Source organism: Mustela putorius, unplaced genomic scaffold, assembly GCF_011764305.1.
Source record: "Mustela putorius furo isolate JIRA1106 unplaced genomic scaffold, ASM1176430v1.1 tig00001024_pilon_pilon_pilon, whole genome shotgun sequence".
Taxonomy (NCBI): Eukaryota; Metazoa; Chordata; class Mammalia; order Carnivora; family Mustelidae; genus Mustela; species Mustela putorius.
Window position 1 is genome coordinate 66,768 of NW_025421535.1, and position 27,069 is coordinate 93,836.

At 39.6% G+C, this 27,069-nt stretch overlaps 1 non-coding gene and 1 pseudogene across 1 annotated transcript; one reads left to right on the forward strand and one right to left on the reverse strand.

Moving 5' to 3' along the window:
• Nucleotides 1–5,965: 5,965 nt before the first annotated feature.
• LOC123393836 lies at nt 5,966–6,074 on the forward strand. Its single transcript, XR_006608647.1, has one exon. It is a non-coding gene; the product is annotated as a U6 spliceosomal RNA (small nuclear RNA).
• Nucleotides 6,075–21,812: 15,738 nt separating this feature from the next.
• Nucleotides 21,813–22,825, reverse strand: LOC123393834 (annotated as a pseudogene).
• Between the last annotated feature and the right edge of the window lie 4,244 nt (nt 22,826–27,069).

Below are 27,069 nucleotides of genomic sequence, written 5' to 3' on the forward strand. Positions count from 1 at the left end.
TAAAGAACAAAAATACAATAGAGCAAAATCCTGGTGACGCTGATATACCTAATGAAAGTTCATAAACAAGGTGCGGGTAGCAAAGAGTGTGTGGGAATGTTGGTAGGAACAGTGGGGAAGAGTCATCCCTGAACATGTTCTTAAATGAAGCAATTCTTGTGTTCTTTTAAAGGGTAAATTGGAGTTTGCCTAAGTGATTAGAGAAGGATGCCTCGGCTTATGGAAGTTCAAAGCCATAAAGATGTGATAAACTACTGCAGATATTTTCATGTATATTTGTTGTTGCTTCTAGTAATGGTGATCTAAAAACTCCTACTTAAGACAACTTAAAAATCCAGACAAAATAGCTTTTAAAGTTAAAAATATCAGAATGATTATAAAAATAAGTGAGGGATTACTGGGCCAAAATACGAAACACAATGAGAGTCTAGAGATATATGCCTGAAGCCATTTTAGCTATGAGAGCATTTGAAACTGCTAAAACACACTGAGCTGTGTTTTTAATAGACACTTGATACTAGAGAAACAAAATTCAAAATCCAGCAGCAATCAAATTTGAAAACTTTGGAACAACCAAATTTAAGTTGAGATCCCCAAAGCACAAGGAGAAGCAGAAATAAGACTATAGCCTACCTTGCCTTCTGTGTAAACTGAGAAAGTCAATCACTGAATTTGGAATATGATTGTCTTGTAGATATAAGAGAAAATCCTGCCAAGGAGGACCATACCATTATTATAGCTCTTAATTATCCCTACTTAATAAGAGTTTCAAATATAATGTCTTGAACATAGCAAAATGTAACAAAGCACACAAAGAAAAACTATTAACAAGATTTGATAGACAAAATGGGATTAAGTATGATGTTAAAATGATCAATAAAGATTGTAAATGGCTTGATTACTCTGCTCAAAGAAATGAGAGGGGAAGCAAATTGAACAAAAAACTGAAACTAAAAATGATATTGAGAAAGATTTTATAAATGAATTAAATGGATACTCTAGAATTTTTAAGATATGACAGCTAATTTAAGATACCACAGGGGTGCCTGGGTGGCTCACTTAATTAAACCTCCAATTCTTTTTCCTTTATTGTTTTTTTAACACCTTAATTTTATTTTATTTCTTTCATTTTGGCTCAGGTCATGATGTCAGGGATGTGAAATAGAGCCCAGAGTTGGGCTCTGAGCTGAGCCTGGAGCCTGCTTAAGATTCCTTTCCCTTCTTTTTCTATCCCTCCCTGCGTTCTCAGTTGCTCGCTCTCTCTTGCTTGCAAATAGATAGATAGATAGATAGATAATAGACAAAGCAAAATAAAAGTAGATTATGAACACAAATATAAAGATTTTGAAATGAAAACAAGTTCAAAATAAAATAGAGAAGACCTACACAGCTAAAAGTTCATTCAGAAAATCTACTATTCAAGAAGTCAGTATGACACAATGTTAAGATATCAAAAGATTTGAGCATGTACTTTACAGAAAGGGTAATCCAAATGGCCACTCATATATAAAAACTGTTTATCTTTATTATGAATCTGGAATTAAATTAAATTAAATTAAAAATAAATTAAAACCTAGAATGACATACTATTACACACTTACCATATTGGGCAACAGTGAAAATGTCTTGCAAGAATGTGAAGGAATGACAGTGCACATAATAAAAACATATGAGGTAAGTTGGACAATATTTAGAAAACTTAAAAATTAAAAAAAAATATTTGGTCCATTCCTAGAAATACAACATGGAACTAAATGAATATTTTCACCAGGATATGCAAACAGATGATTATAGTTATTTCATTCATAACGGCAGATCAGTAGTGGTATATTTGCACAATGTTACATTAAATAAGAGAGAATATTAACAAAGTGGGAGGAGGGGCTAGGTTGTTATCATAAACAGATCTTCTATGGTGCTAATTATGTTCTATTTCTCAAAATCTTTAAGTTGAAAAAGTTTTCAAATTTATATCTAGATAGATAGATAGATAGGTAGGTAGATGATAGATAGACAGATATCCCAGAAGCTGCAATGCTAGGCTAAGACCAGGCTTTAAAGGGCTTTTCTATGCTCTACTAAATACTTTAAACCATTCATTATATCATTGCTCAGTGTTCAAATCTCCATTTGCTTCCTCAGTTTCCTAATATTTATCTTAAGGTGACCTGATCCAGACTTTTGATCACCTTTGTCTAAATATTTCTATTTTAACAAAGTCCTTTGGAACACTCAGAGACTAAAACTTAGAAAAATACTCTGATTGTTATCTCACTAGAGTGGAAAATATATAGTTACCCATTAACTAATGATATCCATGACATTTTTAATTCTTGGGAGCTTTTGGTTAAATGAATTTTTTAAGCTTCCTTTTAATGAAGCTTTAAGCCATCACCACATGAATAAAATTAAAGAACTAAATGAAAACAAGCCAAGTATTTACAGAGTAATAGAATGTGCGGTGGAAAGAGTACAATTCTGAAATCATAAAGCCTAAATTAGTGTGATGCATCTTTACTAGCCATGTAATCATAAACCAGTTATCTAAATGTGTTAGCCTCAGTTTTTTCACCCATGAAATGGTGATGATAATACTTATTATGCAGAGTTGTTGTGTGGATGTAATGAAGCATGGAGCACGAGAGTCTCATATTCCATGCTAAAATGATAGCTATTTTTATACTTATAATAATTCTAATAGTAGTAATTAAATTGTTCAAAATGATAATATTCATTTATATTGAGGCATTGTATTGACTATTCATAGACACATTTACCAAAATAAATTTCATTTTACTTTACCTTCTCTGAGGATATATATTCCCTAATTCAATATGAATCTCATTATGAATAATAATTATCATAATAAATATGCTGTTTTTTCTTCTTTTGAGGGAAGTATCCTTTACTGTTGAACATAAAAAACTTAAGCAAGACTGTCTTATTAAAAATTTGCATGCTGCTTTCTTATGAAACTAGATTATAGAGGTGTATGAAATAAATTCATGCAGTTAAGACATTTATGTTTGGAAAAATGGGTGGTCAGTTTAGTATTTCAAAAGAAGATTTTAAATTTAAACCTTAAAACTGAGCTCTTTCTGCCTTATTTATAGACCATCCGTCATGCTTCCTAAGTACTCCTTCATTGTAAACTAAGTAATAGTTTTGTCACAGTGTCTATAACTAAAATGGATTTTATATTCTATTATTTCAGAGTTAGTTGCAGTTTCTACTTCCTTACTTCCTTTTTTGAAAAATAGATTAATTCTACAAAAAGTTTTTTCCAGCTTTATTGAAAAATAATCGACATATTATAATTTGTAAATATAAGAAATGATTTCTTATAACATTGCAAACTTTTAACTTTGTGTAAATTTTGTACAATTTGATAAATTGGCATACATCTGTATTGCAATATAATCTACATAAAAATGTTAATACATCTACTATCTCATATAGTTGCCACTGTTTTTTATGCATGTATGGTAAGGGATTTTAAGATCTACTCTCTTAGCAACTTTTATGTATATAGTACAGTAGAGATAAACTTCAGAGGTCTTGTGGGTTTTGTTCCAGACCGCCTCAATCAAGTGATTATCTCAATAAACTAAGTCAAATTATTATTATTTTTTTTGGTTTCCCAGTGCAAATAAAAACTTATGTTTCCCAGTGCATGTAAAAAATAAACACTATACTGTACTGTTCAAAAGCATTATGCCTTTAAGGAAAAACAATGTATATACCTTAAGTAAACTAGTTCTGAGTTTTCAGTGGGTCATAATTACTGATCACAGATCACCATAACAAATACAATAATAATGAAAAAACTTGAAATATTGCAAGAATTACCAACATGTGACAGAGAGACACAAAATGAACAAATGTTGTTAGAAAAATGGTGGCAGCAGACCTCTTTTATACAAGATTGCTATAAACTTTCAACTTGTAAGAATGTGATATATGCAAAGTTTAATAAAGGGAAGCACAATAAAAATGGATGTATATATTATTAACTATGATCATCATGCTGTACATTAGATCCCCAGAACTTTTTCATATTATAGTTGCAAGTTTGTACCCTTTGACCACCTTATTCCACCCCAGGTTCACCTCTTGTCAACTCTACTCTAAGTTTCCATTAGTTTGCTTTTTCTTCAGATTCTGTATGTAAGGGATATCATAATACGTAAATTAAAAAATATATAAAATCTTTGAAATATTTCACTCAGTATAATACCTTCCATGCTGTTGTAAATGGCAGTATTTCTTAATTTTTCATGGTTCAATAGTATTCCATAGTATATATTTACCATACTTATTCCATAGTATATTTTTACCATACTTATTTTATCCATTCATCCATTAATGGAGACTGAAGTTATTTCCATCTCTTGCTTAGAGTTAATAATTTTATAATGAACATAAGAGTGGAGATATGTCTTCGAATAGTGACTTCGTTTCCTTTAGATATATACCTAGAGGTGGGATTACTGAATCTATGGTAATTTTACTTTTAATAATATGAATAATCTCCATACTGTTTTCCATACAAATTTATATCCCTATCACAGTGCATAAGTTCCCCATTTTCCACAATATTTAACAAAATTTGTTAGTTTTAAGTTTTTGGTAGTATATATTCTAATAGGTAGTAATATCTTGTTGTGTTTTTCAGAGGTAAACAACAACAACAACAACAACATAATGACTTTGCCCTGAGTTTTTATGTTGAGCACTTTTTAATGCTCCTGTTGGTCATTTATATACCTTTTTTTGAAAAAAAAGCCTATTGAGATCCTTTTGCTATTTTTTAAATTATATATATTTTTCTACTTGTATCTGTTGGTTATTAACCTCTTTTCAGATATAAGATTTGTAAGTATTTTCTTCCATTCTGTGGATTGTGTTTTCATTTCCTTTTTCTTTTTTTTTTTTTTTTGGCAATGCAGAAACTTTAGTTTGATGTAATAGCATTTATTTATTTTTGCTTCTTTTGCTTGTGTTTTTGGCCTGGTATCCAAAAAACTATTGGCAAGACCAATGTCAAGGAGAATTTTTCCTATGTTTTCCTTTAGGAAATTTAGTTTCATGCATCACATTTAAGTCCTTAATCTATTTCAAGGTAAGATTTATGAGTGATATAAGGTTCCAATTTCAGGCTGGTTTATGTGACTATTCAATTTTAAATATCACTTATTGAACAGACTATCTTTACCCATTATATATGTTGGCCCCTGTCAAATATTAGGTGACTGTATGAAAGGATTTATTTCTGGACTCTCAATTCTGTTCAACTTGTTTATTGGTCTGTTTTTATGCCAGTATACTTTATTGTTTTGAGCATGAGGGCTTTGTAGTATAGTTTCAAATCAAGAAGTGTAATTTCGCTTCTTCATTCTTTCTCAGAACTGCTTTAATTATTTGTTGTCTTTTATGGTCTCATATAAATTTTAGGATTCTTTACTGACTTCTGTAAAAAAAAATATTGGATTTTTTAAAAATATTTTTTATTTATTTATTTGACAGAGAGAGATGACAAGCAGGCAGAGAGGCAGGCAGAGAGAGAAGAGTTAGCAGCTTCCTGCTGAGCTGAGAGCCTGATGCAGGGCTCGAACCCAGGACCCTGGGATCATGACCTGAGCCGTAGGCAGCAGCTTAACCCACTGAGCCACCCAGGCGCCCCTAACATTGGATTTTTGATAGGAATTGAATTTACAGATGGTTTTCGATAGTATGGACATTTTAACAATGTTAATTCTTACCATTCATAAATATGAGCTATCTTTCCATTTATGTCTCCTTCAAATTCTTTATCAATGTCATAGTTTATGGGGTACTGATCTTTCATCTTCTTAGTTAAATCTTTTCCTAAGTATTTTATTATTTTTGATGCTATTGTGAATTAGATTGTTCTCTTTATTTTTTCAGATAGTTCATCATTAGAGTGTTAAGATGCTCCTGTCTTGTGCTTACTTTGGCAGCACATATACTAAACTTGGAATGATGCAGAGAAGATTAGCATGATCACTGAGCAAGGATGACATGAAAAACTATTTTAAAAAAACGAAACAAAACAAAATTCCTGTCTTTTATATATTGATCTTGTATTTGGCAGCTTTATTAAATTTGTTTATTCAAAATTTTTTGTGAAGTTTTTAGGATTTTTTTACATGTAAGTTCATGTTATCCAAAAAAAGAAAATTTTACTTCTTCCTTTTTTTTTTTTTTTTTTTTTTTGGAGTCTTTTATTTCTTTGTGTTCCTTGTTTCTCTGGCTAGGACATCCAGTACTGTGTCAAATGAGAGTAGTGAAAGTGGACACACTTGTCTTTTTTCTGATCTTTAAGGGGAAAACTTTCAAACTTTTTTGATTGAATATGAGATTAGCTCTGGGCTTGCAATATGTGTTTTTTCTTTAATGGATTTTTTAAATTATTTTTTAAAATTTTTTATAAACATATAATGTGTTTTTATCCCTGGGGGTACAGGTCTGTGAATCACCAGGTTTACACATTTCACAGCACTCACCATCACTCACCATAGCACCTGCCCTCCCCAATGTCCATACCCCCACCATCCTCTCCCAACACACCTCCCCCCAGCAACCCTCAGTCTGTTTTGTGAGATTCAGTCTTTTATGGTTTGTCTCCCTCCCAATCCCATCTTCTTTTATTTTTCTTTTCGTACGCCCGAAAGCGCCTATGTTGCATCTCCACTTCATCATATCAGGGAGATCATATGATAGCTGTCTTTCTCAGATTGATTTATTTCGCCAAGCATAATACCCTCTAGTTCCATCCATGTCATCACAAAGAGCAGGATTTCATTTCTTTTGATGGCTGCACAGTATCCCATTGTACATATATACCATATCTTATTTATTGATTGATCTGTTGAAGGACATTTAGGTTCTTTCCATAGTTTAACTATTGTGGACATTGCTGCTATAAACATTTGGGTGCATGTGCCCCTTCAGAATGCCACGTTTGTATCTTTAGGGTATATATCCAGTACTACAATCACTGGGTCATAGGGTAGTTCTATTTTCAGCTTTTTGAGGCACCTCCACGCTGTTTTCCAGAGTGGTTGCACCAGCTTGCATTCCCACGTACAGTGTAGGAGGGTTGCCCTTTCTCCACATCCTCGCCAGCATCTGTCATTTACTGACTTGTTCATTTTAGCCATTCTGAAAGGTGTGAGGTGGTATCTCATTCTGGTTTTGATTTGTATTTCCCTGATGCCGAGTGATGTGGAGCATTTTTTCATGTGTCTGTTGGCCATTTGGATGTATTCTTTGCAGAAATGTCTGTTCATGTCCTCTGCCCATTTTTTCATTCGATTATTTGTTCTTAGGGTGTTGAGTTTGATAAGCTCTTTATAGATTTTGGATAGATACTCGCCCTTTATCTGGTATGTCATTTGCAAATATCTTCTCCCAGATAACTTCTGACAGTCATCTTTTGGCTTTGTTAACTGTTTCCTTTGCTGTGCAAAAGCTTTTTGATCTGATGAAATCCCAGTAGTTCATTCTTGCCCTTGCTTCCCTTGCCTTTGGCGATATTCCTAGGAAGAAGTTGCTGCTGCTGAGGTCAAAGAGGTTGCTACCTGTTCTCTCCTCAAGGATTTTGATGGATTCCTTTCTCACATTATGCTTCTTCATCCATTTCCAGTCTATTTTCATGGGTGGTGTAAGGAAACGGCCCAATTTCATTTTTCTGCATGTGGCTATTCAATTTTCCCAACACCAGTTGTTGAAGAGGCTGTCTTTTTTCCATAGGACATTCCTTCCTGCTTTGTTGAAGATTAGTTGACCATAGAGTTGAGGGTGTATTTCTGGGCTCTCTATTCTGTTCCATTGATCTATGTCTGTTTTGGGGACAGTTCCCTACTATCTTGATGATGACAACTTTGTAATAGAGCTTGAAGTCTGGAATTGTGATGCCAACAACTTTGGCTTTCTTTTTCAATATTCCTCTGGCTATTCGAGGTATTTTCTGGTTCCATATATATTTTAGGATGATTTGTCCCATTTCTTTGAAAAAAATGGATGGGATTTTGATAGGGATTGCATTAAATGTGTAGATTGCTTTAGGTAGCATAGACATTTTCACAATATTTGTTCTTCCAATACAGGAGCATGGAACATTTTTCCATTTCTTTGTGTCTTCTTCAATTTCTGTCATGAGTACTTTAGAGTTTTCTGAGTATAGATTCTTTCTTAGGTTTATTCCTAGGTATCTTAGGGTTTGGGGTGCAATTGTAAATGGGATTCACTCCTTAGTTTCTATTTCTTCAGTCTTGTTGGTATAAAAAAAATGCAACCAATTTCTGTTCATTGATTTATATCCTGACACTTTACAGAATTTCTATACAAGTTATAGCAGATTTGGAGTGGAGTCCTTTAAGTTTTCCACATACAGTATCATATCATCTGCAAACAGGGATAGTTTGACTTCTCTTCTGCCAATTTGGCAAAATTTGGATGCCTTTAATTTCTTTTTGTTGTCTGATTGCTGAGGCTAGGACTTCTAGTACAATGCTGAATAGCAGTGGTGATATCGGACATCCCTGCCGTGTTCCTGACCTCAGCGGAAAAGTATTCAGTTTTTCTCCATTGAGAATGATATTTGCAGTGGGTTTTTCATAGATGGCTTTGATAATATTGATAATATGTGCCCTCTATCGCTACACTTTGAAGAGTTTTTTTTAAAGATTTTATTTATTTATTTGACAGAGAGAGAGATCACAAATAGGCAGAGAGACAGACAGAGAGAGAGATGAGGAGAAGCAGGCTCCCTGCTGAGCAGAAAGCCCAATGCAGGACTCGATCCCAGGCCCCTGGGATCATGACCTGAGCCGAAGGTAGAGGCTTAAACCACTGAGCCACCCAGGCGCCCCACTTTGAAGAGTTTTAAGCAGGAAGGGATACTGCACTTTTCCAAATGCTTTTTCAGCATCTATGGAGAGTATCATATGGTTCTTGTTCTTTCTTTTATTGATGTGTTGTATCACATTGATTGATTTGCAGATGTTGAACCAACCTTGTAGCCCTGGAATAAATCCCAGTTGGTCGTGGTGAATAATCCTTTTAATGTACTGTTGAATCTTATTGGCTAGTATTTTGGTGAGAATTTTTGCATCTGTGTTCATCAAGGATATTGGTCTGTAGTTCTCTTTTTTGATGGGATCCTTGTCTGGTTTTGGGATCAAGGTGATGCTGGCCTCAGAAAAAAAAAGAGTTTGGGAGTTTTCCTTCCATTTCTATTTCTTTTGGAACAGTATCATGAGAATAGGAATTAATTCTTCTTTAAATGTTTGGTAGAATTCCCCTGGGAAGCCATCTGGCCCGGGGCTTTTGTTTGTTTGGAGATTTTTGATGACTGTTTCAATCTCCGTACTGGTTATGGGTCTGTTCAGGTTTTCTATTTCTTCCTGGTTCATTTGTGGTAGTTTATATGTCTCTAGGAATGTATCCATTTCTTCCAGATTGTTGAATTATTTGGCGTAGAGTTGCTCATAGTATGTTCTTATAATTGTTTGTATTTCTTTGGTCTTGGTTGTGATCTCTCCTCTTTCATTCATGATTTTATTTATTTGAGTTATTTCTCTTTTCTTTTTGATAAGTCTGGAAAGGGGTTTATCAATCTTATTAATTCTTTCAAAGAACCAGCTCCTAGTTTTGTTGATTTGTTCTATTGTTTTTTTGTTGTTGTTGTTGGTTTTTTGTGGTTTTTGTTTGTTTGTTTCTATTTCATTGATTTCTGCTCTGATCTTTATTATTCCTCTTCTCCTGCTGGGTTTAGGCTTCCTTTGTTGTTCTTTCTCCAACTCCTTTAGGTGTAGGGTTATGTTGTGTATTTGAGATCTGAGAGAGAAGCGTGATTGCACACGTCTGTCACTGCACTCCCCAGGAGCAAGTCTGGGGAAGGCGCAGCATGCCGCCCCCAGAGAAGAGAAGGAGCCATTGGCCTTGTGGTCGGGAAAAGGACGGGAAGCAGGGTAGCCTGCCATGGCAGGAAGAGCAGGCCGGTGGCAAGACAAGTGTCACCCACCCTCTGTGCGGAGAGACAAAGCCTGGTTCCTAAGGAGACATGAGGGGATGATTAGGGCAGCCACACGTGCTCCACTCTGAGGAAGGAGTGTGGGCAGAAGGCAGGCCTGTCCTGTGCCTCTGGTCCCCAAGGGACAGCATCTCCTTCACCACCTGTCCATAGGGCAGACTTGGGCTAGCTACCAGGGGCCATACGCGGAACTCGCAGAAACAGCTCCCTCGAGAAACCGGCAGTCAGATGCCATCTTCCTCCAACATGTGACAGCGTTTTAGGTGGCAGGGGGTTTGCGGGGGAAGGAGTGGGGACAATCCCCCAAAGCTCCCCATTCCAGTAACCGGCAGTGTTCAGGGAACCTGGCGCCTCTCCTCTCCTGTGGGGAAGGCACTGGCCTTGGCCGCGAATCCACCTGAGGTCCAGTGCCAAAAGCCAAGTGTTGCCTACACCGGGAGATGGTAGTGTGCATAGAGTGCCATCTTAGGCCCCGCACGCTGCTGCAGGGTTGTGACTGTGTCTGCTTAGTTCGGCCTGGTAGGGTGAACCCAGGGCGCCAACATGGAGCCCGGGAAAGTAAGGTCCAAGAGACACCAGCTCTCCCGTGACTCTCCTTCCCTGATGCGACACAGCGAACACCCAAAGCCTTGCTGAGGAAGCAGCAGAGAAGTGCGCTTCCCGCCAAGCTGAAAACCTCTGCGAAAGCATAGCAGTCGCTGGGAAATCAGAGTCAGTCCTGTGGGCTGCTTTTGTTGCTTGCTTTAGCCTAGTATTCGCAACACTATGGGAGAAACCCGCATAGAGAGAAAGCCTCTTTCCCCCTCTGGGAAAGCACAGCATTCTCTGGGAAATCAGAATCCAGTCTGAGGGATGCTCCTGTTGCCTGAGCTGGTCTCCACAGCACGGTGTAATAAACCCGCATGAGCGAAATCCTCTATGCATGGGCATCCCCTCTGCCAGAGAGAGGCGAGGTTGCACCTGTGGAAAGAGCCTTAAGGAAAGGGAAATGTTTTTCACTGCAGTCCCCAGGAGCATGTCAGTGGAAGGTGCAGCACGCTCCCCGGGGAGAAGAGCAGGAGCCGTTGGCCTTCTGGTCTGGGTAAGGTTACGATAAAGGAGAGCTGGCAATACAAGTATCACCCGCTCCCAGTGCAGAGAGACAGAAGCCTGGCTGCTAAGGAGACAGGAGAGGATTAGTAGGGCAGGGCGCATGCTCCACACTTAGGAAGGAGTCTGGGCAGAAAGCATGCCTGTCCTGAACCTCTGGGTCCAAGGAGACAGCAGCTTCTTGGCTACCTGTCCCTGGGGCAGACATGCTCTAGCCACCAGGTGACTACGCAGAACTCACAAAAACAGCTCCCTGAAATAACGGGGAGTGAAATGTCGTCTTCCTCCAGGATGTGGAAGCTTGGAGGAGGCACGGGGTTTAAGGGGAAGGAGTGGGCACAGTCCCCCAAAGCTCCCTGGATTCACCTTGCTATTCAGAACTAAGCAGACACAGTCACAACCCTGCAGCAGCATGCTTGGCCTAGCATGGCACTCTATGCCTATTACCATCTCCTGGGCTAGGTTAGGCTTTCCTTTTTGCTCCAGCTCTCAGGCAGACTCAGCATCTAGGCCAGTGCCTTCACCACAGGAGAGAGGAGGAGACAGGATCCCTGCACACGGCCCGTGCACAGATTAGGGAGATTTGGGGGACTGTGCCCACTACTTCCCCTTAAACCCCCTGCCTCCTCCAAGCTTCCACATCCTGGAAGAAGATGGCATCTGACTGCCCGTTATTTTGGGAGCTGTTTCTGCGAGTTCAGCGTAGGCGCCTGGTGGCTAGCGCAAGGCTGTCCAAGAGACAGGTGGCCAAGGAGCTGCTGTCTCCTTGGGCTGAGAGGCTCAGCACAGGCATGCTTTCTGCCCAGACTCCTTCCTAAGAGTGGAGCACGCGCCTCTGCCCTAGTAGTCCCCTCATGTCTCCTTTGCAGCCAGGCTTCTATCTCTCCACACAGGGAGCCGGTGACTCTTGTCTTGCCACTGGCCTGCTGTTCATGCCAGGGCAGGCTATCCTGCTTCCCGAGCGTTTCCCGACCCCAAGGCCAAGGGCTCCTTCTCTTCTCAGGGGACGGTGTGCTGCACCTTCCCCACCCTTGGCTTCTCTCTCAGGCAGAGGGGATGCTAGGCCAAAGAGTATTTCGCTCCATGCGCATATCTTCCACCTAGCTGGGGAGACTAGCTCAGGCAAGCAGCCGCAGCAGCCCCAAAACCAACTCTGATTTCCCAAGGAACGCTGTGCTTTCCCAGGGGAGTTGCCCAGGCAAAGAGGCTTTCACTGTATGCGGGTTTCTCCCACCGCGAGACTGGGCTCAGGCAAGCAGCAGCAGCCCTCAGAACATTTCTCAGCGAATGCTGTGCTTTCCCAGAGGCTTTGTCTTGGAGCAAAGAGCACTTTGCTGCTGCTTCCTCAGCAAGGCTTCAGTGGCGACAGGGAAGAAGAGCTGCAGGAGCTGTTTGCTCTGTCGCATCAGGGAAGGAGAGTCGCGGGAGAGCTGGTATCTATCTCTTGGACCTTGCTTTCCCGGGCTCCATGTTGGTGCCCTGGGTTCACCCTGCCAGGCCGAACTAGCAGACACAGCCACAACCCTGCAGTAGCGTGCGTAGCCTAGGATAGCACTCTATGCACACTAGCATCTCCCAGTGTAGGCATCACTTGGCCTTTTACTCTGGCGCTCAGGTGGATTCTTAGACTAGGCCAGTGCTTTCCCCACAGGAAAGGGGAGGTGACAGGATCCCTGCACACCGCCCGTGAACTGAATAGGGAGCTTTGGGGGACTGTGCCCACTCCTTCCCCTTAAACCCCGTGCCTCTGCCAAGCTTCCACATCTTGGAGGAAGATGGCATCTGACACCCCGTTATTTCAGGGAGCTGTTTCCGCGAGGTCAGCTTAGGCTCCTGGTGGCTAGCGCATGTCTGCTCCAGGGACAGGTGGCCAAGGAGCTGCTGTCTCCTTGGGCCCAGAGGCTCAGGACAGGCATGCTTTCTGCCCAGACTCTGTCCTAAGAGTGGAGCACTCGCCCTGCTTTACTCATCCCCTCCTGTCTCCTTAGCAGCCAGGCTTCTGTCTCTCTGCACTGGGAGCGGGTGAAACTTGTATTGCCGGCTCTCCTGCTTCGCAACCCTTTCCAGACCAGAAGGCCAACGGCTCCTGGTCTTCTCCCCGGTCAGCGTGCTGCACCTTCCACTGACATGCTCTTGGGGACCGCAGTGAAAATCGTGTCCCTTTCCTTAAGGGTCTTTCCACAGGCGCAACCGCGCTTCTCTCTCAGGCAGAAGGCATGCCCAGGCATAGAGGATTTCGCTCCATGCGGGTTTCTCCCATCGTGCTGTGAATACTAGGCTAAGGCAAGCAGCAACAGCAGCCCTCAGAACCGACTCTGATTTCCCAGCAACTGCTATGCTTTCGCAGAGGTTTTCAGCTTGGCACGAACCGTACTTCTCTGCTGCTTCCTCAGAAAGGCTTTGTGTGTTCACTCTGCGTGGCAGGGAAGAAGATCAGCGGGGAGCTGGTGCCTCTTTGGACTTGCTTTCCTGGGCTCCAAGTTTACACCGGGATTCACCTTGCTATTCAGAACTAAGCAGACACAGTCACAACCCTGCAGCAGCGTGCTTGGCCTAGCATGGCACTCTATGCCTATTACCATCTCCTGGGGTAGGTTAGGCTTTGCTTTTTGCTCCGGCTCCCAGGCAGAATTGGGGTCTAAGCCAGTGCCTTCACCACTGGAGAGAGGAGGCGACAGGATCCCTGCACACGGCCCATGCACAGATTAGGGAGCTTTGGGGGACTGTGCTCACTCCTTCCCCTTAAACCCCCTGCCTCCTCCAAGCTTCCACATCCTGGATGAAGATGGCATCTGACTGCCCGTTATTTTGGGAGCTGTTTCTGCGAGTTCAGTGTAGGTGCCTAGTGGCTAGCGCAAGTCTGCCCAAGGGACAGGTGGCCAAGGAGCTGCTGTCTCCTTGGGCCCAGAGGGTCAGGACAGGCATGCTTTCTGCCCAGGTTTCTTCCTAAGAGTGGAGCACGCGCCTCTGCCCTAGTCGTCCCCTCATGTCTCCTTAGCAGCCAGGCTTCCATCTCTCCGCACAGGGAGCCGGTGACTCTTGTCTTGCCACAGGCCTGCTGTTCGTGCCAGGGAAGGCTATCCTGCTTCCCGAGCGTTTCCCGACCCCAAGGTCAATGGCTCCTTCTCTTCTCAGGGGACGGTGTGCTGCACCTTCCCCACCCTTGGCTTCTCTCTCAGGCAGAGGGGATGCTAGGGCAAAGAGTATTTCGCTCCATGCACGTATCTTCCACCGAGCTGTGGAGACTAGATCATGGCAAGCACCAGCAGCAGCCCCCAAAACAACTCTGATTTCCCAAGGAACGCTGTGCTTTCCCAGGGGAGTTGCCCAGGCAAAGAGGCTTTCGCTTTATGCGGGTCTCTCCCACCACGAGACTGGGCTCAGGCAAGCAGCAGCAGCCCGCAGAACATTTCTCAGTGAATGCTGTGCTAGGGCAGAGGCTTTGGTTTGGAGCGATGAGCACTTTGCTGCTGCTTCCTCAGCAAGGCTTCAGTCGCGTCAGGGAAGAAGAGCTGCGGGAGAGCTGGTGCCTCTTGGGCCTTGCTTTCCCGGGCTCCATGTTTGCATCCTGGGTTCACCCTGCCAGTCTGAACTAAGCAGACACAGCCACAACCCTGCAGTAGCTTGCGTAGCCTAGGATGGCAGTCTATGCACACTACCATCTCCCAGTGTAGGCATCGCTTGGCCTTTTACTCTGGTGCTCAGGCGGATTCTCGGACTAGGCCAGTGCTTTCCCCACAGGAAAAGAGAGGTGACAGGATCCCTGTACACCGCCCCTGAACTGAATAGGGAGATTTGGGGGACTGTGCCCACTCCTTCCCCTTATACCCCGTGCTACCTCCTAGCTTCCACATCCTGGAGGAAGACGACATTTCACTCCCCGTTATTTAAGGGAGCTGTTTTTGCGAGTTCTGCGTAGTCACCTGGTGGCTAGCCCATGTCTGCCTCAGGGACAGGTAGCCAAGAAGCTGCTGTCTCCTTGGACCCAGAGGTTCAGGACAGGCATGCTTTCTGCCCAGACTCCTTCCTAAGAGTGGAGCACGCGCCCTGCCCTACTAATCCTCTCCTGTCTCCTTAGCAGCCAGGCTTCTGTCTCTCTGCACTGGGAGCGGGTGATACTTGTATTGCCAGCTCTCCTTTATCGCAACCGTTTCCAGAGCAGAAGGCCAATGGCTCCTGCTCTTCTCCCCGGGCAGCGTGCTGCACCTTCCACTGACATGCTCCTGGGGAGTGCAGTGAAAATCATTTCCCTTTCCTTAAGGAAGGGAAGCAGGCTACCTGCTGAGCAGAAATCCTGATTTGGGGCTTGATCCAAGGACCCTGAGATCATGACTTGAACCGAAGGCAGCGGCTTAACCCAATGAGCCACCCAGGTGCCCCGTTTAAGCTATTTTTTAAAAGTACAGTCATTCTTTTTTTTTAAGATTTTATTTATTTATTTATTTGACAGAGAGAGATCACAAGTAGATGGAGGGCAGGCAGAGAGAGAGAGAGAGAGAGAGAAAAGCAGACTCCTTGCTGAGCAAAGAGCCTGATGCAGGATTTGATCCCAGGACCCTGAGATCATGACCTGAGCTGAAGGCAGTGGCTTAATCCACTGAGCCACCTAGGTGCCCCTAAGCTATTTTTTAAATTCCTGTTCCAATAACACTTGGATTGCCTTATAAAATTAACCACATCATCTTTCTTAGGTAAGTAATTGTACTTTTTATGTGCATAGTTATTTTGGTCCATGAGTTCAGCTCCTCTTAGGATCATCAAATCTCTGTAAAGTCTGGGTATGCTAAGATTTTCTAAGCAACAACAAAATACATTGAAACCTGGTAGCTTAATTATAATAATGTTTTCTTTCTCAATCATTCACAATAGCATTATATTCTGAGTAGCTTCCTTCTATTTTGCAGCTATAGTGTTTGGAAAAACTTGAATTGTGATATCACTGTGATAATGTGAATTAGTCAGGGTTTTTCAGAGAATCGGGAAGAGAGAAAAAAAAAAGGAAGATATTCTCCAGGGCCAACTCTAGAAGTGACTATTAAAACATTTGTCCAAATTCAATTGAACAAAACTCAGAAATGCCATCTCCAGTGAAATACAAAGATTATATATAGTTCTGGGCACACACATCTCATTTGACCCAATGATGTACATCATTGAAAGACTGAAGGCCAATCACCACTCCATGGGAGAATTTAAAAATAAATTTACTAATGAGGCCAAGAATTCAGAATCACAAATACTTCAGATCTAATAATAACTGCCTTCACTTGATGTTATTCTGTAACATAAATCCTACGATCAAGTTTCAATTTTAAATTCTTACAATTTTAAATTTTTAAATCCTTATGAAGAAGCATCATTTGGAGGGAGCAGTTTTCATAATTTATCATCCATCAGCCCTTTTTAAGATTTTATTTATTTATTGGACACAGAGAGAGAGAGAGAGAGAGAGAGATTACAAGTAAGCAGAGAGACAGGAAAGCAGGGGAGGGAAGCAGGCTTCCTTTTGAGCAGAGCCCTATGTGGGGCTGGATCCCAGGACCCAGAGACCATGACTTGAGATGAAGGCAGAGGCTTAACCCACCACCCACGTGATGAGAGAGCCCCTCAGGTGCCCCTCATCCATCAGCCTTAATTGTTTGGAGGAAAATATGTGGATGAATAATGCCTTAGGGAGCAAATCTCTCTAAAGAATTTTCAAGTCTTTACACCTTCAAGGTTTTTGCACATTTCTGATAGCCTCTAAACATCCAGCTGTTTTCTACAGTGACAGGCCTGTTAAAACCTGTCCTCAAACCAGGAATAGAGCTTGAAACATACCAGTCAAGAGCAAGTTTGAGCCTTTTAAGGAATTTATCATCATTTCTTTGTTTTTGATTCATATCTGAAATAGTTCCATTTACACTTGCATAATTTCTCCAGAGTTGACTTTGAAGGAGGCATTTAGTTCCAGCTAGTTCCATATTTTGGCAAGAACTATAATTCTATATAAAAAAAACATATTTTAGAGCGCCTGGGTGGCTCAGTGGGTTAAAATCTCTGCCTTCGGCTCAGGTTATGATTCCAGGTTCCTGGGATTCAGTCCCACAGTGGGCTCTCTTCTCAGCAGGGAGCCTGCTTCCATTCCTCTCTCTCTGCCTGCCTCACTGCCTTCCTGTGATCTCTATCAAGAAAATAAATAAAATTTTTTAAAAAACATATTTTATACCAGTTATTCATGTTTATTAACGAAGATATCACAATACAAATAATACAAACAATTGCTCTTTATTAATACATTCAACCAAGTTCAAAAAAATGTCATATTTTCTCCAAAAATTTTATATCATCTGATAGGTCAGATATATATAAAATTACATTTAAAGTTTTAAAAATATCAGCAAATATTTTCATTTAAATGCAAATTTCAAAGAAAAGCTACTTTTCCAAACACGACTTTTTATCCTATGTTTTTTAATTTTGTCGACAACTGATGAAATGTTTAGCGAGACTATAAATGTTAGATCGACAAAAAAATTAATAGATGTATGTTCAAAATATTATCTTCCATTAAAAATGATTTAATCTTTGATGAACATCTGTTTGGTAATATGTTGTATCCAGATACAGTAAATTAATGACATATATAAAATTATAGGGAAATGACACCTTCCGTTCCACTATGAGTAGAGCTTTTAAAATGCTATTTGTCACAACCTGTCATCTTGTCATTATGTAGTATTATGTAGCATTTAAAAAATGTATACTCTTCACTTTGAAGTCTTTTAGACATCTAAAATTTGACATTCTATGGATTGTGTTTCCATATTCCTTTATTGCCAGTTTGAATAAATCCACATGCTTTGATTCAAAGGTAATAAATTCCTCTTATTTGGAAAAATGATGTTTATTTTTGTTCTCTCACCCTTAGCAGGTGGTTTCATTTTAGCACACTTCAGAGTTATAATTTCATGCTTATTAAAAACATTTATTCTGATCTACATAGATGAATGAAACTTTTATTTCATTAAATTATTTGCCAAAAAATCTGTTATTTTTAAAAATGTTTTTCCGTTGAAAGGTTAATTTTGAGCATTCAGAGAAGATCTAGGAGTGTGGTATTATGCAATTTTTAAGTAGGTATGAAATGGTTATTTATATGATTGTTTCTTTAAGGCTTATGTATATTGTCCATTATATGCTATAAAATATTTTGAAAGTAAATCTAAGGTATGTTTTACATAATTTATTGTTTGGAAAAAACTATTGAAATGACTTATGAAATTCAGTATACTCTCAACATTAATTTCTTCTGAAATTCACCAATTGTCTATTGAACCTATTATGTGTAGATATTACTTCAGACTACACTGGTAAATGAAATACTTGGCTTTGTAGAACTTTTATTTTAATGGGTGAGACAATTAAAAGCTATAAACCTTAATAAAAATTGCATGGTGTATTCAAAAATGATGAGTACAATGGGGAAAAAGAAAAATTAGATCAGGGTGAGAAAAATCAAGGTTGCTAGGCAGGGGATGGGGAGTTAAAAATTTTAATAGGAAGATCAGGGTAGTTACAATGAAGCTGACAATTGAACAAAGGTAGGGAAAGGTGATGAATTTGCCCAGAACTATCAGCAATAAGGTCACTCCAGACAAAGGAAATGGCTATCTTGAAGGCCATAAGGTTGGACTGTGCCTGGCATATCTGAGGAATAGCAAGGAGGCCACTGTGAGGGACTGAAGAGTAGCAGGGAAAGAGGTCACAGAGGTTAAATGAGTGGCTAGATCATGTAAAAGCTTAGAAGTCATTGTAAAACTCTGGCTTTTATATTTGGAAACTTACTGTGTGATAGAATTTCTGCTAATAACTGAGAGTTCAAATGTCCATAAAATTTCAAGGATTCTTATTCTAGTAAGACAGAATAAAGAAAAAAAGTTAATATTTTCACATGGTGTAACAAATGCTTGGAGATCCAAGTGTAGGAAGCTATGGGAGCACAGAAGAAGGCACTAAAATCACACCAATATATTTGATGACTGTGACTATATATAAATTTGTATTTTCTAGATTTTTTTATAGTCATGGAATCTCACAGTATATACTATTCATTGCATGGCTTTTCTTTTCTCAGCATCATTACTTTGAGAATCTCCAATTGTAAATAGTTCATTTTGATGTTGAATAATAATCTCTTTAATGAATAGGTAATAATTTGTCTTTGCTCTATTGATGGACATTGATGAACATTTCCACTTTTTTCAATTCTTAAAAATAAAGCTGCTATGAAATTCATATACAAGTCCTTGTATGAACATAGGGTTTGTTTCTCTTGGTTAAATGCCTAGAAGGAAAATGGCTATTCGTGTAACTGCAACATATTTTGCATTTAAAATATTTTCAAACTATTTTCCAAAGTGGTGGTATCATGATATATGCCAACAACAGTTTAGATTTTTTGTCGCTTCTCAATCTAGCTGAGACGAAGTACAGTTAGCCTTTATAATTTTAGCCATTCTAATAGATATGTAAGCATGTCTCATTATGATTTTAATTTGTATTTCTTTAATGTCTAAATGTTGAGAAATTTGTCATGTGCTTATAAGACATCCATATCCTTTTGGTGACATGGCTCTTCAATAATTTCCTTCACATGTAAAATTGGATACTCTGTTTGGTTATTAGTAAGGTTTTTTATTTTTATTCATTTTTTAATAATCAGAGTAGATGTCCATTATCAGATATATAATTTGCAAAACCCTTCTCCATCTTTATGGTTTCTCAATGGAGCTTTGATAGCTGTGTCTTTCAAGAAATATGCTACTTCTTTCCTGGTAGGTGGAGGTATGACTCGAACATTATCAATGTTGACCTTTGCAAAGAAAATCATGGCTTAAGATATATGTAGTCTGCGGCTGTGGGGAGTGTTCTGTAATATCAAGCATATCTAGTTAGTTGATAATTTTGTTCAAGTCTTACATATCTTACCAATTTGATGACCATTTGTCTATATAATCTTATAATTACGGTGTTGAAACTTTTTTCCATTTCTCTTCTAAGTTAGAAGTTATGATTTTTGTTCTTAGTTTTTCCCTATATATCCCCAAATCTTTTATTAAGTATTAAAAGTCAAGCATTATTATTCACCCTGATGAATTCATCCTTTTACTCTTCTGTAATTTTGACTTAATCTTTATGTCTGATAATGAAATTTACTTTAAAATCACTTTTCATTATCTTGATATAACCACGAAAGTTATAGAGTAATTAGTGTTAATATAGCATATTTTTTCTTTTACTTTACAAAGCACTTCTATATTTAATCCTGAAAAAAAAAAACTGCTTTTTAGCTCTGGAAGCATCATTTTAATTTATCTTTTCTTTTTTTTTTTAATGAATCAGTAGCAATTTTTGTTAAGGGACCTAAACTGATAGTAGGTTTAGAACTTTATTTATGTATGTATTTATTTATTTATTTAGTAAAAGATTTTATTCTGTTTATTGACAGCGAGAGAGAGAGAGAGAGAGAGGAAGTGTCCAAGCGGGGGTAATCACATGCAAAGGGAGAGGAAGAAGCAAGTTCCTTGGAGTGCAAGTACTCCCATGCAGGGCTGGATCCCTGTACACTGGAATCATCACCTCAGCCAAAGGAAAACATATGCTTAAACAACTGAGTAATCCAGGCATCCCTAGAAAATTAAAAAAAAAAAAAAGACCTTTTTAAAACATTTTGTTTCTTTCTCTTTTTTTAAGATATTTTATTTATTTGACAGACAGAGAGACAGGAAGAGGAACTCTAAGCAGGGCAGAGGGAAAAGGAGAAGCAGGTTTCCCACTGAGCAGAGAGTCTGATGTGGGGCTCCATCCCAGGACCCTGGGATCATGCCCTGAAAAGAAGGGACACTTATGGAGGAAGCCACCCAGACACCTCTTTTCTTTGTTTTTAATATATGGCAACTGATGCTTCCCAGCCACGAGGAGCATATTACCCATTGATTAAATTTTTGATAACAACATATTTGAAGAGGTGTGTAAATATATACTTACTCAGATTTATACACTTTGTGTTTTCTTCATAGTTTGGGGCTAGACCCCATAGTCACAACACTGCTTCCAGTCTTTGCCTTCCCATCTTTTGATACCAGGTATTTGGTCAGCAAAGCAAATTAGTATCAAAATTAATAAGCCCTTGGCACCATATCTCTGGAGCAAGGGTTGCTCTTAGCCAAGGCCCAGAGCAGTGGACCTTCCCTCGCTAGTGCTATAGCCCTAAGGACTAGGTCCCTGCCACCAGAACTCAGTCTTACATGTTATGCTAAGCAGACAAAACCAAAACAGAAAAGCTCCGACAGCTTTCACTGGCATGCCTCATCTCCCACTCCCTCGACGTCCAGGCAGTACCAGATGCCAGGGAGGGGTCTTGGTCCAACATATGGGAGGGTAGGAAGTAACCACGAGCAAGTACCTGCCTCTCTGTGCCTTTCTTTCATGAGCAGGTTGTAAAGAGGTTGAAGAGGAAGGGGAAGACAGGTGAACTTCAAGGGGTGAAGGCCTCAGGTAGGCAGCTGGCTCCTGCAAGTAGGAGAGGGACAAAGGAGAAGGCAGTGAGACTTGCAGGGAGGGTGGGGGGTAAGGGTTACAGCTTATGATGGAATCTGGACAGGAGTAATAGGGATACTAGTCATTTGAGTCCACCATTGGCAAGCTGGGCTGGGTGTCAGGGCAGATAGGCTTCCCTGGGCAATGGTTCATGAGAGAAGGAGGAATTCTTCTGAGGACCAGGTGGAGCTTTGGGTGTTGGGAAAGCATAGACAGTATTGTTCCAGGGCCAAGGACAGGTCCGGGTACTCCTGGTTGGAGGTCAAGGCCACAGTATGATCCAGGTCTTCTGCCAGCAGCTTGAAGGTACCACATGCCAGCCACCCCTCATTATTGTGTATAACACTCTCGTGCACTTATTGGCTTATCCATCAAATGACTCCTTCAGCAGCTTGAAACCCACCTACACAGGCACTTCCGGATATGGGAGGCTTCCAGAGTGAAGATTTTGCACAGGATCACCCAAAAGACCAGAAGTCACTCTGGTGGATGTAGATCTGGTCAAACATGGCCTTAGGGACCATCCAATTCACAGGCAGTGCACTGTTGGTTGTCTTTTTATAGTAACTGATGTGGTGATATCTCTGGCAAGGCTGAAGTCTGAGATCTTCATCATGTTGTCCTTTGTCACCAGCACTTCCCTGGTGGCCAGGTCTTGGTGTATGCACTTCTTGGAGGCAAGGTACTCCATGCCTCAGGCTACCTGATAGGCACAGGATACAAGGTCCTTGGAGGAGATTTGCTCTGCTGCATTTTGGCTGATATTGTAACAGTACTCCAGGTCAGGAGGCCTCTGGGCCTGCAGGTACTCCTGTATGTTGTCTTTGGAGGCATATTCCATGAGAGTGTACGAAGGACCATCCTGTGTGCAGGACCCAGCAGGTTGATGGTGTCCTTGTGCTGTCCAATCTTCTTCATCATCTCCGTTTCTGAGATTAGGTTTGACAGGTCTTTCTCTGTTGCATCTGACTTCAATATCTTCACAGACACTTTAGTCAAATCGTTGGATTTGTCTTTGTCCAGCCCAATGGCCTCCTCCAACACCACCTGCCCAAAGCAGGCCTGTCTTAGGGGTCTGCCTGAACTGCCTACAACCAGCCTGCCTCAAGGCAGTTATGAACTCTAGATTATCCTCAAAAACTTTAAACCACAAGCTAAAAGTTCTCTTCACTAGGTCTCTGTCGCAGGTCTAATTATCTTATCTTTCATCATTTATCTTTTTCCTAATTCTTATTTTCAGTATAGTTTATTTTGCTTCCAGGTGTTTCCCCTGGTTTTCCTGTGCTGTTTCATGGGGAAGAATTATCCTGTCATATAATTATTTCTTGAGCATTCATTACATCTCTCAGTTAAAATGGGTTCTTTTATGGTATTGATTCATTTGAGTTTTCTCAAAATGGGAAGAATTTTCAAAATGGTCTTTTCCTCAAGGTTCAGAGTATGTCTTAGCATTATCTTTACCCTTTTTGAAATTCACTTTTCAAATTCTTGTCCCTCTTTTTATCTTTTTAAATTAAAATGTTTTATTTTTACTATTTTGTTATTTGAGTATAGTTGATATTCAGTGATACATTGGTTTCAGGTTTTCAATATCTCCATACATTATTCTATGATCACTACAAATATAGCCACCATCTCTCACCATATAACACTATTATAATATCATTGACTATATTCTCTACACTGTCCCATATCTCTTTTTAAAATCTCTGATATTTATTTTTTCAGTTATTCCAATTTTCGACTATCATTTTACTGGGTTACTTTAATAAAATATGCCTGATTACACACCCTTTGCTGAAAACCATAGCATTTGATTTATAGTAGTCTTCTTCTTATTATTATTTTTTTTAAATTAACATATAATGTATTATTAGCCCCAGGGGTACAGGTCTGTGAATCGCCAGGTTTACACACTTCACAGCACTCACCACAGCACATACCCTCCCCAATGTTCATAACCCCACCACCCTCTCCCTACCCTCCCCACCCCCCCCCCGGCAACTCTCAGTTTGTTTTGTGAGATTAAGAGTCTCTTATGGTTTGTCTCCCTCCTGATCCCATCTTGATTCATTTACTCTTATCCTGTCCCCCAAACCCCCCACATTGCACTTCCATTTCCTCATATCAGGGAGATCATATGATAGTGTCTTTCTCTGGTTGACTTATTTTGCTAAGCATAATACCCTCTAGTTCCATCCATGTCATCGCAAATGGCAAGATTTCATTTCTTTTGATGGCTGCATAGTATTCCATCGTATACGTATATACCATTCATTTGTTGATGGACATCTAGGTTCTTTCCATAGTTTGGCTATTGTGGATATTGCTGCTATAAACATTTGGTGCACGTGCCCCTTTGGATCATATAGTAGTCTTCTTTACCTCTATTAGAACCCCAGGAAACTTTATTTATTTATTTACTCACATAAACAGATGATCCAACACAATGTTTTTTGATGTTCAAATGTATTATAATGTATTACTGCTTAACACTATGCTTACTGCTCTCTTTCACTGTCTGACTAAATCCTCATCATCACTATGTCATTTAATCAGAAAGAACATTAGAACTCAGAGTTCTCTCCATATCAGGGAATGAAGACTCCACCCTTCTGTTTGTGCAGGTAAAATAAATGTTGATATTGTCTATCCTGCACATACTCCATCCTGTTCACCAGAATATTCACCATCAAAATATATACAAAATAAAAACCATACCTCACCACTTCTATTACCACCCAGCATGCTAAAAACACCATCATATGTTCCTGAATTATTGACTTGATTGATAATCCCACTTCCACACATACTGCACTCCTTTCTCCCTGCAAATTTATTTTGGTACAGCAACTTAACCTAAAACTCAAGTCAGATGATTTTATTCTGCTGTTGAAAGTATTTTGGTATCTTCCCCTTTCATATTAAATAAAAACTGAAGGCGTTTCAATGTACTAGAAGGTCATGCATCAATACGTTCTTCCTCTCTCCACCACTATGAACTCCTCATTGGCCTCCTTGCATTTCCTCAAACGTAACAGACCAGCTGTTCACACAAAGTATATATACTTACTTGCTCTGCCTAGAGCAATCTTTTCCTTTAATATTTGTATAACACCCTCCTTCACTTCCTGGGTCTTTGTGCAAATAACATCTCAGAAATGAGATATAACCACCCAACACAAAGTAAAATTAACTTTCATCCCAGCATTCTCCAATGGCTTTTACCTTTCTTGTATTTTTTTGTAACACTTATCACCATCAACCATCAATCATTATTCTATTACTGGTTTATTTTCTTATTGGAGACAGAGAGAGAGAGAATTGGGAGGGGGCGCAGAGGAAGAAGAAAACACCCCACTGCCTAGAAAGCCTGCTGGGGAGTTACATCCCAGGACCCTGAGATCATGACCCAAGCCAAAGGCTGTCACTCAATGGACTGAGCCACCGAGGTGCCCCTCTATTATTGGTTTATTTCACTATTATATTTCAAAAGAATGTAAGCTCTTTGTGGTCAGGTATTTTATATGTTTTATTAATTGAAGTATTCTCAGAAAGGTAGCTGGCAGATTGTAAGGGCTCACTCAACTGTATTTTGTTGTTATTATTGGGCTCCTTTATGGGCTTTACCTCTTACGCTAGAAGTCTATCCTTCAGATGTAAGCAATAAGAATAGAGCCCTGCTGTCTGTTCAAATGAGTAAAAAGCCTGTATTAAGTGGATATTTTAAAAGCTAAATGAATGGCTTAATAGTTGTATATAGGGGGAAAGGGAACATATTTTCCACGGTTTAGAAGTGGAGTTCTTTTATAGAGTTCATGTACAAGCCTACACTATTGAATGATAACGGGCAGTTGTACATTACAATTATACAAACACTTCGGTAATTTATATCCTTTTTTTGTAATTCATGACTGGATCATTTAATTCCTTAGGAGCATTATAGCATTTCAACTTTTCATGTTCAATAAACTTATTGGAGTTGCTACCTTTTCTATTCAAATGGAGAAATAGTCATGATTTAATCTAAAGAAAGTGTTATTGATTGTGTTGTTTTCTAGGAATGAGTCGCACATGCTAGTTTAAAAGTTTTGTTAAATTCCCAAGTCTGTCACCGATAAAACCCTTTTGTAGATTAGTAACTTGATCAAAACAGAAAAGTTATGTAACAATCAATTGTTATACTATCTTTGTTTCCATCTTGCATTGTAATAACACCCATCTTAACTCTATTTAAGACAAGTCATCGCCAGATGGCTTTCTGGCATTGATTGCATGATATGAAATCTAGTATAACTAAAAGTTTTTGGTTTTAGTGGGATATAAATTAATTTAGAAAAATATATGTATTTGAATATAAGGTAAAGTTTTAAATTATTTGGCAATAGTAAACTAAACTTTTTTTTGTAAATTTTTATTGTCTAAAATTTCATTGAGCTCTTTTGCAATAAGAAACAAGTTACAAAAAATTAAGGTTTATTTACCCCAATTCAAAATTATTAGGAATATAATCATAGAGGTTGAAGTATTTAAAATATTGAACCCAGGGCGCCTGAGTGGCTCAGTGGATTAAGCTGCTGCCTTCAGCTCAGGTCATGATCTCAGGGTCCTGGGATCGAGTCCCGCATCGGGCTCTCTGCTCAGCAGGGAGCCTGCTTCCTCCTCTCTCTCTCTCTGCCTGCCTCTCTGCCTACTTGTGATCTCTCTCTGTCAAATAAATAAATAAAATCTTAAAAAAAATAAAATAAAATATTGAACCCAAAATACTTTATTAGGTAAATTCATGAATGCTGAGCATTCACTGTTAAAATATACTAATACTATTGATAGACTGGTAGAAGCCTAAAATCAAATATTTATTAAATATTTATATCCATATCTTTTCATGGCGTGGTAATTCATTTCTCTAGCATTAAATAATATTCCATTGTTTGCATGTACTACACTTTATTTGACCTTTCACCTATGGAAGGATATCTTGTTGCTTCCAAGCTTTTGTCAGTTATGAATAAAACTACTATAGACATCTTTGTGGGTATAGATTTCATCTTCTTTGGATAAATACCAAGAACTGCTACTGCTGAATCATCTGGCAAGAATATGTTTAGTTTTGTGAGAAACTGCCAAGTTGTTTTCCATTCTTTATTCTCAATAGACATGGAAGAACATTCCTGTTGCTCCACATCCTCACCAACATTTCGTGTTCTGTTGTCAGTGTTCTGGATTCTGGGTATGTACTGGTGTCTCTTTTTTGTTTTAATTTGCATTTTCCTGATGACATATGATGTGAAGCATCTTTTTATATGCTTATTTGCCAACTGTAATATTTTCTTTTGTGA